The sequence below is a fragment of the Delphinapterus leucas genome, chromosome 8, assembly GCF_059928025.1.
Source record: "Delphinapterus leucas isolate spDelLeu-1000000601 "Yukka" chromosome 8, BTC_Dleu_Yukka2, whole genome shotgun sequence".
Classification (NCBI taxonomy): domain Eukaryota; kingdom Metazoa; phylum Chordata; class Mammalia; order Artiodactyla; family Monodontidae; genus Delphinapterus; species Delphinapterus leucas.
This window is the reverse complement of record NC_143136.1, coordinates 89482659-89503182: the sequence shown is the minus strand read 5'-3', so window position 1 is coordinate 89503182 and position 20524 is coordinate 89482659.

The following is a 20524-nucleotide window of genomic DNA, read 5'->3' as shown; positions in this document are numbered from 1 at the left end:
AATTTTGAATATTGATCACAGCTGTTTCAGAACCATTAACTCTAATCAGTATGTATTACTGAGTGACTGTCTTATGCAGTCAACAACAGTCAAGCCACAAAATGGTAATGGTGTAATATCTGATAGTTTTAGATCTCTTCCAAAGTAATTGTAATAAATGATTTTAGCTGTTGACTGGCTTGAATAAACTCAGATGGTTTTAAAAGTATTCTTGCTAAGGAAGTATAGACAGTTTCAATTTAGAGTTTAATCGTTGTCATAAATTTATAATAATGAAGAAAAAATTTTTTGAAAATAAACTATCAATTTTTACCACTACCCAAACATCCTAAAACAAGACTTTGAAGTTTTTGCTAAAATGTGTGTACACACACACACACACACACACACACACACACTTATGTATGGGTTCATAGACATACCTATAAATTTATGTTTATGTGTGTGTGTGTGTGTATACGTGTGTATGAGGTGTACACACAGACCATATGTTGGGTATGAGGTTTATAGCTAGGACTCCAATTCAAAATTGAAACCTATTAAAGAAAACAGTTGAATATTTTGTTAAAGCTTTTCAGCAAAAATGGTCTAATCAAATTTTTTGAGAAAAAGTTATGATTATTAACGAATAAAATTATAAGTAAATTTATACTGAACATTCTGTTTTGCATAATGGAGAATATGCCAAAAATGGTATCTCATATTCACTTCTCAAAACCAGGTAGATCAGAGGAACGATTTGTTTTGCTCAGGAATATTCAGCTATTTAATTGTAAAAATCTAATCTGTATATTTAAAGTCATTTTCATTTTTCAAGGCATTGACCTACTTTATAGTGCTTGCCATCATGCATCTAGCATTTCATACTAGAAATGATAAATGGCCAGAAAGTATGTACAATTGTTGTATAACACTATCATATTCTGTTGTAACTACTAAAATTCAAATTCTCATTATGCTTTACATATCAATTGAATTATGCCAGTCTTTTAAGTTTTAAATTAATTAATTTTCTTAAAGGAAAAATCTATCCATTTTGTATAGCTCAGGGGGTTAGAAAATCATAAGTAATTCTACCGATAAATAACTTAGTCTGCATTTGAAATTTAAATTTGCAATCCTAATTACTATTCCAACCATTTTCACAGATTACAGAAGAGAATTCCCTTCCTTATTTCTAAAAAAATATCATGTTAAAAACTATCTTCCTTTAGAATGGACTTCAGTTAACATTTAGCTGTCTGAGCAATATTCTGATTTCTGATATAACATATTTTCTGCTCTTTGCTGAAATGAAAATATTCCAGTGTTTTCAGTATCTGTGAATATGCTTCCAAGATATCCTGCTATCACATGGATAACTCCGTCCATTTGCTTCACTGATAATAGGGTTATAACTAAAGTATCCATAGTTCGATTTGTATATTTTTCTTTCCTTTACCTATTGATTCAGAGATAGAAATCAGTGCACCATATTCAGTGTAGGGAAAAATCTTAAGTTTTGTTTTCTGAGGAGTGGGGAATTCTCAGGTCAGTATCATTTAATAATTGTGCCAAAACTTAGAAGATGAAATAGAGTGCATGTTCATTAAACTAATGGATGACTATCTGGTGACTGTTAAAGGAGCAAATATAATACATTGCAGGGAAATTCATGAGGGTAGAAAATCAATTCTTTATATACAAGATGGATTTCAAAGAAATAAATACAAATTGTCCAGGTAATAAGTGAATAGACATAAACTACGTCACAATTTTTGGGGAAATCATACATATTTACTATCTGGAAGGGACTTTAGAAATTTTCTACTTCAATAAAGTAGTTAGCGTTCAGATGAGTATGTTGAGACTCAGAGATGTAGCAAGTATCTCAAGTTAAAGTCTAAATTGTGTCACATTATAGCTGCATGGCCATAGATAAGTCATTTAATCATTCTAGAATGCACATTGCTCATTAACTTAAGGTGGTGAGAATGGATTTATTCCATATTTATAATATTGAGATATCAGGATTACAAAAAGGTTTAGGAAGCAAAGTTAAATAATTGCCCTTATCAGTGTAGCCTTAGATATTTTTATACATATATATAATGCACTGGTTGGAATTTCTACAGAATGCTTAATGGTTTAGAACATGGTGGTAAAATTCATGGCTCAGAGGTTCCAACCTTATAATCATGACATGTAGTTAGCTATGATGGGCTTCTAGAAAATGTACCCTACTGTTACCCACTTTTCTTCCTATTGAATACTGTTAGTCATTGGTAGGTCTAAGAAGAGAGAGAAAAACAAATAGAAAGTCTAGATTACACAATACATCTTATTACTACCATTAAAAGACTAATGATGTTTCAAATCCTATTAGAAAAAGGCTAATCAATAACTTTGCATTGATGATGAAGGACTCTATACCACATTAATAAAATTAAAAATTAAAATATGTAAAAAATATAAATAAAGTATATATTGATCCATTTTTATATATTGATCCATTTATACATAAGAATAAATATTTAGCTATTAAACAAGTTTGGCTCGTGGCCCACAATAAACAGTTTGCTAGAGGCTACTGATTGTATTTATCCATCTCCCCAAGGACAAAGCTAAAAAATTATCAAATCATTTTCACTGAAAATTATATGAAAAATAAAGATATATTTTTAGCAACTATCAAATTCAGGCAAGAGTAATTTGCAATTAATTTTTAATGTGAGAATATGCATTATAGGGAAGAAAATTTTGCCAGTCATCATCAACATCATCACCATCATTATCATATCATTCTGTTAATCTATACAGTACTTATGTGCCAAGAACTACTAATGCTAATATAAATATAGTGTGTGTGTGTGTGTGTGTGTGCGCACGTGTATTCCTCACTAAAACCTCATGAAATGGAGAGTACAGAGAAGCTAAGAAGCTAGTAAGCAACAGGAACAAGATTAAAACCCAGTCAGTGTAATTTTACAATATATACTCTATCACTTCATTAATACATGAAACTGTACCATAGGAACAATGTTTTTGCAAAGCAAACTTCTGTTTTAAAGATAAAGAAAGCTAAAGCTAGTCAAGACTGAGTCAGTCTTTTGGTCTGATTGGAAGGAGATGATATGTGAGTGAAGGAGGGCAGAATGATCCACTGAAGTTCTTGGCTCTGTCCTAGAACTACCCTTAATAGAACTAAAGCTTTGTATAACACTGGGTTTGGGGGAGGAGGAGTTAAAGAAACAACTCTGGTATATATGGATTTTTACTCACAGTTAATTTAATCTAAACTGAATTTAAAAGCTAATAATATAGCTTCTTTTAAAACCAGCTTATTGACACCTACTACTGATAAAAAATAGTGTTCCAGATTTCCATCAAATGATATTCACGGAGTTCAAATGTTTACGGTAGATACCTCTGAAAAAGGTAGTGAAGACTTCCAGATAGGTGTCTCTGATTTGTTTCAAATACAAAGCTTTAATTATTTAGTAGGATTAAAGTAAGTTAATCCTACTGTGATAGTATTTGACCCTTTGGTTGTATGGGAATGGGCCAGGCCCCCCAAAATAAGTCTTTATCTGTTATTTCTCTGCCAATTTGCTTCAAAATATAAAATACATAATAAATTGACATGCCCTAAAACAAAAAAGGATAACCTACAACCACAAGTCTAAACAAATGTTCTAGTTTATTTTTCTCAAAAGGAATAACCATGATAATCAATGTGTCCGTCATACACCAGTAAACAATATTGCTCTATTTTGGATGTTCCCTAAAATACAGTTATTAGGAGTCAGAAGAAATAATTACACTATCGAATTGATCTCTTGCCCTAGAAGAGAACTATATTTCTCATATTGTTAAAAATGAAACAATTTACCCTGTATATTTTTGAGTTTATTTTCTAATGTAAAAACAAAGTGATGGTTCCCAATATGATCTCATGATGAAAAAAACCCTCATGTTCATAATATATTATTAAATACTATAAAATACAGAAAGTTCTAGAAATTTTAGGTATTATTAATTACCATTCTTATGTAACTACAGAAAGTATATTAAAAGAAACACATAATATCATGCAATTAAAATGAATTGTACCCAGCTATGAGAATAAAGGAGTAGGGAAATGTTCTATTTCTATACAGGGAGAATACTGGGAGGAATCACTGAATATATTAATTACCTCTGATAATCAGATACTGTGATTGACAGATTAAAAAAACAGGGAAGTGGGGGAAGGTGTGAGCCTTCAAATATTCAATTTTATTTACTTACAATCAAGCCACTGTTTGCTTGCCTTTTTTCTCTGCCATGTATCCTTTTGTAGAAAATTCCGCCTGGATTAAACTGAGTACTCCAAATAATCATATCTCTCTGATAATATACATCCATCCCTGTTATCCTTGAATTATGTTCAAAATGAGAAATTTGTTGATGATCGCCACTGTAGTTGAATGGATATATAAAACCCAGGATATCAGTGTCATTAGCAATGTAGAGAACTTGATCTTCAGAGCCTGGAGATTATTATAATAAAATACAAAAATAAAATAAAATTCAACTAATGTAAAAGCAACAAATGTACTTTTAAATTAACTTGAATTGTTATTCTTAACATAGTTTCTTGCTCAATAAAAATAAACTGGCTTTATACCATCTTTTAGTCTTCATGACATTTCTAAAACACACTTAACTAAACATTTCTAAGAGTTATTAATGGAGGTTTTCTTAGCTCAAAGCTTACCTTATGGCTAGAAATTAGGTATTTGTAGTAGATATCCTTTTTATGAAAAGGAATTTCTATTTGGTAAGTCACAATGCCTTATGTTTTAATGCTTTGGATCTGAATATTCAAATACCATGTTATATACTCACTAAGCCTCAGACATTCCTGAGCATTTAGTTTATGCAGCTGACTGATCATTACCTTAGGCTAAGAAATAAAAATTACAAGATGAAGAGTCTTCTTCCATTATTCATATATGTCAAATGTTCCTTTATTTTTATTTTATAAAAATATCAGTGTTTATTATATTAACATGCCATAATCTCAATATTTTCTAGAATCTTGCTAACTGGAACCATGTAGCCTGAAATTTTGTCACCTACAATACAATACTGATGTAATTTGCATACTGAGACAAGTAAAACCCTAAAGAGAATCCTGAAAATAGTAATTGAAATATTAATGAAACTGTAAGGAAAGACTGAATTGCATGTATAATATCTGCAAATTAAAAAAAAAATAATACATGAGTTGTAGTTCAGCTCTATAGGCTCAATAGCTCTCACTTAGTAAATGGTTACTATGTGATAGGAGATGTATTAAGTCTTTGACAATTTATCTCCTCTTACAACAACCATGGAAAGTAAGGATTAGGCCTCCCGTTTTACAGATGAGGAACTGAGGCTCAGAGAGTTTAACTTCCCCGAGGCCACACAATCAGGTGCAATGCTGGGATTCAAATACAAGTCTGTCTAATTCCATAGCCCATTCTTGCTTGATTCACTGTATCATGTTGCTTTCCTCTTGTAATAACTGCCTTATTAACATTGTTAATTATGCCCTGTAGCTAACAATATTTAAATTACAATATTATTTAGTAAAAACATAAAAGCATTAAAGCCATATCTAAGAAGCCCCAAATATATATCTGTAATTTAATTTTTTAAAAATGATATTCATAAGTAGAGGAGGTCTGAATTTGAAGACATAATTTTATTTTAAAACCTTTAAGTTCTTACTCAAAATTCCATTCTCCTTATAATGCTAACATTTAATTTGACTCGTTATTTTTATCCTAGTGGTATAATGTTTCCTCAAGTACGCTGAGAGCAGGCCATAAAGAAAGATACTTCATATTCTATCACATTGGCTTTTAAATTTTACCTCCTGATAAATTGTTTCAAACACAAAAGTGATTTTAATAGTAGCCAGGTATTTGACAGCCATGTTTATAAACCTTCCCAGATTATATTAAGAATGATAAATTAAAAAGAGATTTATTTTATATTTTCAGGCATTAAGCCATTGCTAAAATGCAATATGAAACATTTTTTCCCATAAAATGTTTACAGCAAATTATAATAACATTTAAAGTAATGGTTATATATCCTTACCTTTTGCTATGCAGGTGTTATTTCTTTCTTGAAAATTCTGGTCGCACACACATTTATAGGATCCTTCCATATTTACACATTGGTGGGAACACGTGCCAAACACCAAACATTCATTAAGGTCTAGAAAAGAAGAGCTCAAAATAGCACCATCATGACCCCAATTAGTACTGTCATTCTTTCCACTTTTCAAAAAAGACATGTATTTTGTGTCCTTCAACTTATTATTCCTATTTCTTTCATTTTCTTTTCAAACTGTTAAGTCTATGACTTGCTATGTAATATTTTCCAGCCATAACAATTTTTTCACAAGTTTCACTACAATGACTCATCAATTGTTTGTGCATTGCTTGTTAATCCACTTAACACGTTGAAATATCCATTTCAAACTTCCCTAGTATTTTCATTCACTCAAATAAAGGTTGAGTTTTCTGATTACCTGCCGCCATACCTTTGAACATATCATATGATATTCCTGTGTCCTGTAATGCCCTTGCTTTTTACATAGAAAATTTCTACTCATCTCTCAAGATTCACCTGAAGTGAAGCCTTCCCTGGTCTTCACCAATATACAGTAATGGTTATCTATCTCCTAGATTCTCCACTTTTTGCTCTCTTGGAATTTCTATCTTATGCCACACATATGAAATATAGTTCATATGGTATTTCATGTATGTGGTCACATATTCATATCCTCTACTTGACTGTCAGTCCCTTGGGATCATAAATTAGTATTTATTCATTTTTTTATTGTCAACATTTTGCACAATTCCTGGCAAAGAATGAAGATATGGATACACCTCTAACACACTCCTGGCTTCATGTATACAAAGTGACTACGTAACAAGAAGGGCCAAGTGAACAAACAACAACAAAATCTTGAATGCCTACATAAAAATAAATATATATAAATCATAAGTAATAAATAAATCTTAGGCAATATTCTATGGCTTAGCACATGCCTCAAATTTTAAAGCTTTAGGCAGGGCCAGGATTGAGGTGAGGTGATTCTGGTGAATTATCTACTTTCTTTTTCTTTACCTCCTCTACTTCTGCTTTCAATCAGCATAAATTCCTCTGTCCCCTTTATCACTTATAGTTGCCCTAATTACATAATAAATCTGTGAGATAAATCCTCCTCTTGAATTAGAGGAATTTAAGGATAAGCACAGCAATAGTAATTTTCTCTTGTTTAGCACTCAGCAGTGTTCCAAAGCCTCAGTGGTAGAGATGAGGACTTTCCCAGTAACATTTGTAAGTGACAATGCCAAGGCTTAAACTCAGGCTTCTTGATTCTATTGTCTCTACTATGATACTTTGCCCAAAGTGAACTTACGTACTCTCAGGAGTGCAATTCTGCGTTTAATTGAAGTGTAGGCTAAAGAGACAAAACTGAATTTACTTGTTAACAAATGCTATACCAGGGATAAGTAAAATACATGGTATCAGCTCTCAGCCATCAAAAAAGTATTTCTCAAAAGAAGAAATAATCTAGTCGAGAAATAATTCGCTTTTTTATTAAAATAGAGAAACTTAAGTTGTCAGTTTTCAGTGTTCCACGTTAATGAAGAAATAAAATGGCGTGAATAATCTAAACAAGTATATAACTCAAAATGCTCATATATATGATGTGATTAAAATTATTTCCCCTTTGGATGAGTATAATTAATTTCAATAATTCCATTTTGATTGACACAAAGTAAAAATCGCTTTTATTTACCCAAGAATAACACAAGAAGACAATCAAGAAGAGAGCTTGTAGGTGAAAGCATTTTACAAGTTGAATTTGCCCTGGATAAGCCAGACTTGGATAATTTAGGTTTGGCTCTAACCACAATAATATCAATATTAATGGAGAAACTGGCAGAAAGTGCATATAGGTCTTTATTTCATGGCTCTGTAGTTAAAGACCTGGTGTAAATTATATTTACATATAACTTACTATGAGATTCTGGCTCCCTTACATGCTCAGTTTTTAAATGATCACAAGTAAGCTGACAGAGATTTATTTAAATCCTGTCTTTGAATTTTAGGAGACACTCTTGATAATATAAAGCACTGTTTAAGACGTGGTGTTAGGACAAAAGCCCACAATTCTCTAAAAGTGAATTACCTATCGCAGTATTGCAAATGCCACAACTCAAGAGAAGTGTGGGATCATAAACATGTTCTTTTGCGAAGGCCTCTAATTCTTCAATAGTTTCTGAACCAGCAGTTTTGTTATTTGCATTTCAAAACACAATTGTAACAATACAATAGAAATTCCTGCAGGTCTGAACCTGCTATAGGAAAGGCTTTGTAAGCCTCAGCAATGGTTAGCTTAGCAGTGCAAACAGTTTCTTGACCCCAGGGACTTTTACTCTCAAAAGTAAAACGGTATCCCATAGATATGCACCATTCTGATGAAAATCAGTCCCCTGTCATCTCACAATTTAGCAGCTTTGGGAGTCTTTTCTAACCTAAAGATTTAAGAGCAAGCTGTTGAGGAAACGTACTATACCTTCACACTGTCTGTTTTTCATGTTTCTCTGAAATCCAGGCTTACAGCGACAGAAAACAGATGTTTTTATTTGATTACAATATGCATCATCTCCACATGGATTCACATTATCTTCACAGGTATATTCAGCGGAAGCTAGGATTTAAAAATATGATCAAAACTGATATAATTCTAATTCCTGAGTGGGAGTTTACTATTTTTCTTAATTTGAAATTACATTTATTATTCCATAGATAACTCTTTTTGAATTTATAAGGTTATGGTCTTCTCCCCATAAAAGCCCTCATTTCTTATAAAGGTATAGAAGCAGATAAAAACCAAAATCAATTACATTAGGGATAGTTTAGACCAAGCTGCCAACAGCTGATATTTACAGCTGTGATTGAGCTATACTACTTTCCAAAAGGAATTCGAGAATCAATGGCTCTAATGACAGTCTACCTTTAGCATGATACAATGTACAAAAGTCACATTCTTCTCTAAGAACCAAAACATTCCCTAGAAGCTACCTAGAGATGTAGGCATCTCTTGCTAACTTAAACTTAGTATTCAGGAACTCAGTCAAGGGTACTACCATGTTACTCAAGCAAGAGGTTAAATTATCAGTTCCTAAACACATACAGGGAGCAGCATTTGAGTTTGTAATATGCTCCAAAGGACATGGACTGCAATACAAGTTAGGACAGACTATGTGTTATTTGTAGTTTCCAGCATGGTAGTTGCAACTTCATTGCTTTATCTCCAATTCAGGAAAATATTTTAGAGTGCAAATAAAAGAGAGGGACATTATTATAGGGGTAACATTGAATTAGCCCTATTTTACTTAAATCTAATTACATGAGAAATATGAAAACCTTAATTATCAGAAATATAATGTTAATTCCCACTGATTCTTGACTATTTTGTAATTAATTAAAATACACCAGTGGAATTATATACACCACGATTGAGATATACATGGCCATATCCTGGTGGATACTGCTTCAACATCCAGTGAGGAACAACTTACGTATAAATGAGAACAAAATAAAAGACTCAAGAATTGGAACTATTTTGTGACTTTTACAAGCAATATGAATTTAAGGTCATAAGTTTAATTAGTTTTCCCAATATGGAAAAATCAGATATCAAACATTAAACACAAAATTATTCACAATCAAGGTCTCATAACTTAAGTATCATAGCACTCTAACTGAATAAAATAATGATGTCGTCTTTGAGAATGACTCAGCAATGGATTAAGATTTTAAGACATTAAACAAATTATTAAGACCTTTACCATCATTCAAATGAATGTCACTGTTTGTAAAATTCAGAAACTATTAAATTTATATTTTATAAATAAAATATTAAGGAATATAGATTTCTTTGCTGATATCAAGGTCTGTATTTGGATAAAGTTTCAGCTTTAACAAATATACTCATTGTAAAATCAACCTTTCCTACCTCATACTTTAAATTAATTAAAATGATATTCTAAGGTTACTTTGGCAAAGGCCTAAAGACAAGTATTACTTAAGCACATTTGGAAGAGCAGTCTTTTCTCACAGCAGTAAAGAAAATTTTAGTCATGTTGAAGCAGAAATTGAACTTGTGTGTTGCTGCATTTTAACAGGAAACAAACTCACTTATTCTGCAGGCTTGTTCGTCTGAACCATCTCCACAGTCATCAAGCTGATCGCACTGGAGGTCCATAGGGATACATTTTTTATTACTGCAAGCAAACTCATCTTTTTTACAAGGTCTTGCTTTATATGTAAGCTTACCTATAGAGTTATTTAAAAAATAATCAGCGCTTCACAGAATCAAAACAAATTTACTGAGTCTATAACAGCTTCAAATTTTGCTAAACACTATGAAAAACATAGATCCATAATCCTTTATTTGAAGCTCTTGGGGCTAAATGCAAAAAACATTCTGAAATTTTTGATTCTTAGAAAAATAACACTGTATTTACCCTATAATAAATAACACTATATTTCCACAGGAAAATTTTTGAATATTCACCCTAAGTGAGATTTTTTTTAAAAAAGTAATATAAACTACTTCAGACCAGTTCAAGTCAGGGTCTGTCACCAAATGGTTTTGCTGCATATTTTAGTAAAGCTTTTGGTTTTTTGAGTTTTAATTTCTGAATTGTGAAGAAGGGACTGTGTACGCATACATACAATCTATATAAACACTTTTCCCCCAAGAAGTTGTTTAACAGAATATTTTAAACCACTATATTGTTTCTCTCATGCAGTACTTTCTAGAATAAAGTACCTATAACCAATGGAGAGTTACAGACCTGGAGGGAGCGGATAAAGTTGCACAGCTCTACTATGCAAATCAAATGTTAGTGGATTATCTTCATACCCTGTATGAAGAATATTGAAAATATTTTTTTTTAATTTTTTAAGCCCTAAAATCATTATATTATCTGTAGCTGCCACTGAATCAATTATTTCACATTAAAAAGATTTACCACCACAGGGATCTTCATCTGAGTTGTCCCCACAGTCATCAACCCCATTGCACATTTGCTCAGGCTGCAGGCATATTCTGTTATTTCTGCATCTGTGCGGTCTTGTGGGTGGGCAAAGAAATTTTTCTGAAAAAAAAGAAAAACAAAGCAGCTCCTTTGGGTACACTGACTTATGAAGAATGATCCTTCTTTTGTGTTCCTTTTATTTTCTTCCTTTTCAAATCCATAATCTATCTTTTCTGAATATCTTTTGTTGTGGGAAGTGCTTACATGTAGATACTAGAAAAATGTGTGATAATAGAAGGTATGATCCTATTTATATTAACAACAGAAAAGAGTGCACAGCTGAAATGTTGAATGAAGTAAGAAAAAAAGCCAAACATCATGGTTTTATTTCCAAATGCTTTATCTTAGCTGACTTCCCTTAGTGTACCAAATTAATTTATGCCTATGGTTTATACAATATGGCAGGACACAGCTATCTGAAAGAGCAATTTCACACAGAATAGAGCTTGAGCAAGCATATGTTATGGATCCAAAATTGAAAATAGGTCATTCGGCAAAAAAAAAAAAAAAAATTCCCAACAACACTATAACTGTGTTTCTTACTCTCTGTCTCCATAAACAAATGGGCCGATATGTATTTAAGGCAAATAAGTTGATCTTACTTATTTATTTTTAATGTGTGTGTGTGTGTGTGTGTGTATGAGACTTAAATAAACAATTAAAGCCAGGGAATTTTACACTTGTCCTTTCCATCACTATCGAATCTGAAGACTTCTACCCCTAAAGTAGGAAACATCTCTAATGTCTTCCCAATCTCATATGTGGAATACTGCACGGTTCTATCATTGGTCCCCTGATGTTCTCACTCTTGAATTCTCTGCTTAGATATTCTCACTCATTCTCATGGATTTACTTGACACTATATTCTGAAGACTTTCAATTTGCTATCTAATTCTAGCATCTCATAGTTAATTATAGGACGTTCCCTTGGGAATTTAAAATTCAACAAGTTCAAAGCTCAATTCTTCATCATCTTCCCTTGACCTCCTTCTCCTCCAACAAGCTCTGTCTTATTTCCATAGTTCAGTTTGTGGCACATAATAGCCACAAGTTTGGGATTATTCTAAATGCATCCTCTCACTATGCTTCAACTCTTATTAGTCAACAAATGCAGTTGGTATTGTCCCAAATTTGCCTTCTTATCTCCAAGCATACCAGTTACAACTCCAACAGCTCAGCTATTTATTATTTCTTACAGAGTTGACTGTTGTAGAATCCTTAATGTCTCAGTTTCATTGCCCAACCGAAAATCCTTCCAAAGCCACCAGAACAGCAATCTGATAATTTCTTCCATAGCTATTCATCACTTCCAGAATAAAATTTAAGATACTTTACATGGCATAATAGACTTATCATTATCTTGTCCATGCCACTCCTACAGATTCATCCCTTGTCACTCTTTATTAGCTCCTTAAATATGCCATATTCCTTCTTGCCACCTTCCTTGTTTTAATTAAAATCTGTTTTTCACTCTAACCAGAGTTCCTCCTCTTCAGGTTTTTTAGGAATGTCTCTTAAATTGCTCAAACCTCATGTTATCTCATATTTGAAGACATCATAATTTCCTACTATGGCTTCCAGAACTGTGCTACTATATATTCATATTCTATTTTTTAAAATAAACTAAAAACAAAAACTGTTATTTTGAGGGCCAGGCATTTGGTTGTATTTTTTTCTTATCTCTATTTTCTCATTAACCTTATAAACATCACCCCCTCCCCAATTCACTGAAGACTGTAGCACCATCCCTCACAGCTATTTCTCTCCATCTAAATTATTCCAGCATCCTAGGTGACATCAACATCCATATGAGCAAACTAGCCAGTAACTGCACCTCTTAACTTCCTGATTTTCTCATACCCAATGTCCTTTTACTCTAAACCACCTAGGCCACCCATTCTTCTAGAAGGCTGTGGGCATGGGTGGATTTCAACAAATTTATCTTCTTAATTCAGCCAATGACAGTTCCTGCTGCCCGCAGATAAGAAACACTGACACGGCCGGATTTGTTATTTCCTCCAATTGCTTCATTTACAAAGTGACTAATTTTAAAAGTCTGAACAAATTCTGACAACAATCTCCAATTAGCTAACTTTTTAATTCAACCAGTCTCATTAAAGATACTTTTTCAGTCTTACCTGAAACTTTAGCCCATTGATACGTCTAACTCTTCCTTATTTACCATTGCCTTTTTTCTCTTTACTTCCCTTTCTGTTGACATTAGATTCCACATTCCATTTTTAATTTACTTATTTGATATTTATTGATAACCTTTATATGTTGTACATTTTTCTAAGTACTTTTAGAAAATCACTTGTGTCCAAATAATCTGGATTCTCTGGCCTTTTGCTTTTTTCATCTTAATTATGAGAATCCCAAACTTAGATGAATGAAACCATCTGCTATCCCAATGTCTGCATCTGGGAAGCCCAGGAATGTTGCAGATGACCATACTGCAAGACCAACTGATATCACAAATATGAATATTTATCAATGCCAGGTAGGCCCTGAACACTACTTGGAAATCATTCATTTATATCTATAAATTTATATCTATCTATATATAATGTCACTCTTACCCTTTGCAGTAATGATTCAAATCTGCATTCCTTTTGAATCTCCCTACCACACCAACCTTTCACATTCTGTATATGAACATGCTTCCTTACTATACATAAAAAAGTGGAAATTAAAAGATTAAAAAAATGTCATTATATCATTAAATATGTGTACATTCACCTGCATCTGCATATAGTCTATCAACTCATTTCAAGGGGTCACTACCCTTATCTAAAACTGATTTTTTCACTTGCTCTGAAGATTAATTTCCCCTGCTTCTTCAGGAACTATCCCATCTTTCTTGAAACATTTTATTACCTTCATATTTCTCTTGTTATACTTCCTTTTTCTCTTTCCTTATCCTTTTGTTATCACTCACCTGAGTCTCTTCTGGCTGTTCATATTTATCTAGATGGTGGTGGCCCTCAATATTCTACCCTAATCCCCCCCTTTTATGTTTTACTCCCTCCCAGCCTAAATCTTACAAATTCCATAGTATTTACTACTACATTTTATGCTGACTCTCAAATTTATATTTCTAGACCAGCTCTTTAAGCTCTAGAACCAAACATCTAGCACCTACTTGAAATCAGTACTTGAATGTCTTCTCAGATGCATCTCAAGCCAGACTTCTAATCTTTACTTGCAAAACTGTTCCTTTTCCTGTGTTCCCCATCTATTCAAATGTGCAAGCGAAAACAGCCTACAAATTATACCGGGCAACTTCCTGTCTCTTGCCTCCTATAACTACTCCATTATTTAATCCAATTCATTTTGCTTTTTAAATCACATTCAAACTGTGTATACTTTGCCATCATGGTCTATCATTATCTTAATCCAAGCTACCCACATAGCTTGCCTTGAGCTCTGCAATTGTCTTAACTATTCTTGCCTATTTCTATCCAGTATTTGTGAAATATAAATATGACTATGTGCCTCCTCTATTTTAAATTCTATAGTACTTTTAATTGCTTTCAGGCTAAATCTAAAAATCCCTATCTAGACTCACATGTTTCCATGTATCTCTCCTGTCTCTTCAGTTTCATCCATTATCTATCTTGCTCTGTATTCTCCAAGCACACATGTCTTTCAGCTTCTCTAGTAAACTATGGTTCGCTCTACCTCAGGGCCTTTCTACATCTTGTTTCCTTTGCCTAAAATGTTGTGTCATCCACTCTCACTCCATCCCTTTCACCTACCTGGCAGCTATAAATTTCTCAGACTCAAACTCAAATGTTACTTCTTATAATCCAAGATTGAGTAAAATCCTTCTGTTCTATATTTTTATAACTTATTATACTTTTTCTTCATTGCATGTTCATAGTTAATAACTGTATATATTTGTGATCATTAATATCCCTCTTCCACTAGACTCTCAGCTCTGTGAAGTCTGGGTCCATATCTGTTTCTCTCATCATTATATCACCACAAATAATCACAGTCTCTAGCTTAACAAATATTTATTAAATGAATGAATGATACTTTTCCCCACACTGTTCTCTATGCCTATGGTGACTTTTAGCCTAGATCTTTCAAAAGTGTAGCTTTCTGAATTCCCCTTCAGGCAGAGTTCATCTTATCCCTCTCTGCCTTGTCTTTACTTAATTCTACTATAGCTTAAATATAATTTATGGAAATTATTATTTTCCAACCAGAATAAGATCTCCTTGTCAAAGAGAACCATGTTCTGTTCAGGTTTTTTTTTATCCCAATTACTTAGCACAGTCTCCAGAACATCATAGCTTGACTCAGTGTTGATACTGATGACTGAGGGGAATGCAGAAATATTCACAGAATTAAGCTGGATGTATTTTACAAGTTTTCCAGCAGCTATGCAGCATGTCCCTGAGAATCACTTCCTGGCCCTTGAAGTGGTTCTGGGGAGGGGGGTGACTCTGGAGCCCCATGTGGTTAATTAGTTTCCAAACATTTCCTATTACACTCAATAGTTTTGTGTTGAAGTGGAATAGAGAATAGAAGAAAAAAACATAGTTTATAAAAATAATAGGTTTTGGCTTGATATTGGTAAACTCATATTTTTTCAACTATTATGATTCAGAAACAATACTATCTCTGGTCATTCTCTAGAGTTCACTTTGTAAGATTATGTAGAAGAACTGAAATTGAAATTTAGTTATATCACTTATCAGTTGTACCTACAGAGATCAATTCTCTAACTACTGTCTTTTTCAAATTTTAAAACATGTTTAAAATAAAGCTGCCTCCTTGTTTCAGATTTTTTTCTTCAACTGTAACATCTGTAGTCAATATCATCATCTATCAAAATAATTAATTTGATATACCAAATAGAACATAGAATTTAAGAACATACACTCATGCTATGCTTTCTTTAATTCACCTGATGTGCTATTTAGTCATACCCAAAGTAGTAGTATTTTTCTTTAAATTAAAAGTTAAATTACCTTTTTTGCTGAGATTAGCAAAAGAATGAGATGAAGAAAAAAAGTGTTTACCAAATACAGGAAATCATTTAATTTGGTGATCTAAAGGCGCACATTTATATTTATAGCTCGTGGTTGCATAATCACGCTTGTGACTAATGTCAGAAGTAACTTGAATTTGAAGAAGAAATACATTTTGTTAAGATTTTCAGATTTAAATGTTAAATAACTCCTAATTGCGGTTCTCCGCCTAACATTTGTAAGATATATATATATAGATATAGATAGGTAGATAGATATAGATAGATAGATAGATAATGTCTGTGTATCTCTATGTATATTTATTTCCCTTCTCTGAATAACCAGTCTCAGTAGTGGGTGACTTGTGGAAGTACATGATTTGATTATGCACATTTTTTCCATGCTTATCTGTCAAAAAAATTGTTTTAGCCTAAAACACCAATTGGGAATAAAGCCAAAGTCCTTATATGAACCTTACTCAATTCAAAAGGTCAACTACTCTAAATCCTCCTAGACAGGCCATAATCTATCTTTTGAATACTGCTGACATGTGCAAGTTCAGATTTAGGAGGGCTCTCTATAAAGTCATAAACTTTGAGCAGGGTTATCTCTTATTACCTGACCAAAAGCTGTATCTGTGGCTATACTTTATCTACCTAATTTGTGGTTCACCTCACCACTTCATCGATTCACGCTGGTGCACTACATCAGGAGATGAGAGTAAAATCTAGAGCCACGTGAAATGCCATACCACACATGTCAGCGGCTTCGTCAGAGTTGTCTCCACAGTCATCTTCTCCATCACACACCCAGAAATGTAGTTTGCAGAGGGAATTATTGCAAAGGAACTCATCCGCTCTACATATATTTCCTCCTTTATTTTAAAACAAAAAAGAGACAGAGGGATATAGCATAATTAATTCCAGTCAGCAAAACACATATTCCTCTAATTCTCAGCTCAGTATCTAGTGTCTCATTTCCTTATTTTTTTTTCCTGTATAATACTAGGAATATAAAACGTCCAAACTTTTTTTTAAAAGGTATTCGTTTTTAACTTTTCAAAACAATCTGATATCACACTCATGTCTATCATATTTTCTTTAGAAAATATTGATCATAAGATGATAGAATCAAGTTTTCTCAAATACAAATTCCCTTCCATTTCATATCATTTCTATGTTACTGAGTGTAAAGAAACTTAGATTTTAAATAGTATTAATTTTCTTTACTAAAAATTATGCTGTTCTGAAAAGAAAAGACACTTTAAAAATTATTAGATAATTCAGTTCTATCTGGAAACTGACAGACTGAACCATTAAAAACAGAATGACCAGGAAAAAGGTTTTGCAGTCATACAGAAACAGTTAATTTTATAACAGAAATATAAATTGGTGATGTGAGGAAATATTATTTATTCTTATAAAAATTGTGCAATAGAGTACTCTTTCTGTGCATATTTTTTAAATGTTTGCATTCTTTCTCTCTTTACAGTTAAATAGAAAGCATTAATCAACAAAACAAAACAAACAAAAGCCCAGGACCAGATGGCTTCACAGACGAATTCTATCAAACATTTAGAGAAGAGCTAACACCTATCCTTCTCAAGCTCTTCCAAAATACAGCAGAGGGAGGAACACTCCCAAACTCATTCTATGAGGCCACCATCATCCTCATACCAAAACCACACAAGGATGTCACAAAGAAAGAAAACTACAGGCCAATATCACTGACGAACATAGATGCAAAAATCCTCAACAAAATACTAGCAAACAGAATCCAACAGCACATTAAAAGGATCATACATCATGATCAAGTGGGGTTTATTCCAGGAATGCAAGGATTTTTCAACATACACAAATCAATCAACATAATACACCATATTAACAAACTGAAGGAGAAAAACCATATGATCATCTCAATAGATGCAGAGAAAGCTTTTGACAAAACTCAACACCGATTTATGATAAAAACCCTGCAGAAAGTAGGAATAGAGGGAACTTTCCTCAACATAATAAAGGCCATATATGACAAACCCACAGCAACATCGTCCTCAACGGTGAAAGACTGAAATCATTTCCACTAAGATCAGGAAGAAGACAAGGTTGCCCACTCTTACCACTCTTATTCAACATAGTTTTGGAAGTTTTAGCCACAGCAATCAGAGAAGAAAAGGAAATAAAAGGAATCCAAATCGGAAAAGAAGAAGTAAAGCTGTCACTGTTTGCAGATGACATGATACTATACATAGAGAATCCTAAAGATGCTACCAGAAAACTACTAGAGCTAAACAATGAATTTGGTAAAGTAGCAGGATACAAAATTAATGCACAGAAATCTCTGGCATTTCTATACATTAATGATGAAAAATCTGAAAGTGAAATCAAGAAAACACTCCCATTTACTACTGCAACAACAAAAAATAAAATATCTAGAAATAAACCTACCTAAGGAGGTAAAAGACCTGTATGCAGAAAATTATAAGACACTGATGAAAGAAATTAAAGATGATACAAATTGATGGAGAGATTACCATGTTCTTGGATTGGAAGAATCAACATTGTGAAAATCTACAGATTCAATGCAATCTACAGATTCAATGCGATCCCTATCAAACTACCACTGTCATTTTTCACACAACTAGAACAAAAAATTTCACAATTTGTATGGAAACACAAAAGACCCCGAATAGCCAAAGCAATCTGGAGAACGAAAAACGGAGCTGGAGGAATCAGACTCCCCGACTTCAGACTCTCCTACAAAGTTTACAGTAATCAAGACAGTATGGTACTGGCACAAAACCAGAAATATAGATCAATGGAACAGGATAGAAAGCCCAGAGGTAAACCCACGCACATATGGTCACCTTATCTTTGATAAAGGAGGCAAGAATATACAATGGAGAAAAGACAGCCTCTTCAATAAGTGGTGCTGGGAAAACTGGACAGGTACCTGTAAAAGTATGAGATTAGATCACTCCCTAACACCATACACAAAAATAAACTCAGAATGGATTAAAGACCTAAATGTAAGGCCAGATACAATCAAACTCTTAGAGGAAAACATAGGCGGAACACTCTATGACATAAATCACAGCAAGATCCTTTTTGACCCACCTGCTACAGAAATGGAAATAAAAACAAAAATAAACAAATGGGACCTAATGAAACTTCAAAGCTTTTGCAGAGCAAAGGAAACCATAAAGAAGACCAAAAGACAACCCTCAGAATGGGAGAAAATATTTGCAAATGAAGCAACTGACAAAGGATTAATCTCCAAAATTTACAAGCAGCTCAATAACAAAAAAAACAAACAACCCAATCCAAAAATGGGCAGAAGACCTAAATAGACATTTCTCCGAAGAAGATATACAGACTGCCAACAAACACATGAAAGAACGCTCAACATCATTAGTCATTAGAGAAATGCAAATTGAAACTAAAATGAGATATCATCTCACACCAGTCAGAATGTCCATCATCAAAATATCTAGAAACAATAAATGCTGGAGAGGGTGTGGAGAAAAGGGAACACTCTTGCACTGCTGGTGGGAATGTGAATTGGTACAGCCACTATGGAGAACAGTATGGAGGTTCCTTAAAAAACTACAAATAGAACGACCCTATGACCCAGCAATCCCACTACTGGGCATATACCCTGAGAACACCATAATTCAAAAAGAGTCATGTACCAAAATGTTCATTGCAGCTCTATTTACAATAGCCAGGAGATGGAAACAACCTAAGTGTCCATCATTGGATGAATGGATAAAGAAGATGTGGCATAGATATACAATGGAATATTATTCAGCCATAAAAAGAAACGAAATTGAGTTATTTTTAGTGAGGTGGATGGACCTAGCGTCAGTCATACAGAGTGAAATAAGTCAGAAAGGGAAAGACAAATACCGTATGCTAACACATATATATGGAATCTAAGGGAAAAAAAAAAGAAAAAAAAGGTCATGAAGAACCTAGGGGTAAGACAGGAATGAAGACACGGACCTACAAGAGAATGGACTTGAGGATATGGGGAGGGGGAAGGGTAAGCTGTGACAAAGTGAGAGAGTGGCATGGACATATATACACTACCAAACGTAAAATAGATAGCTAGTGGGAAGCAGCTGCATAGCACAGCGAGATCAGCTCGGTGGTTTGTGACTACCTAGAGGGGTGGGATAGGGAGGGTGGGAGGGAGGGAGACGCAAGAGAGAAGGGATATGGGAACATATGTATATGTATAACTGATTCACTTTGTTATAAAGCAGAAACTAACAAATCATTGTAAAGCAATTATACTCCAATAAAGATGTTAAAAAAAAAAGAATACAGGGAAGATATACAGATTGCCAACAAACACATGAAAGGATGCTCAACATCACTAATCCTTAGAAAAATGAAA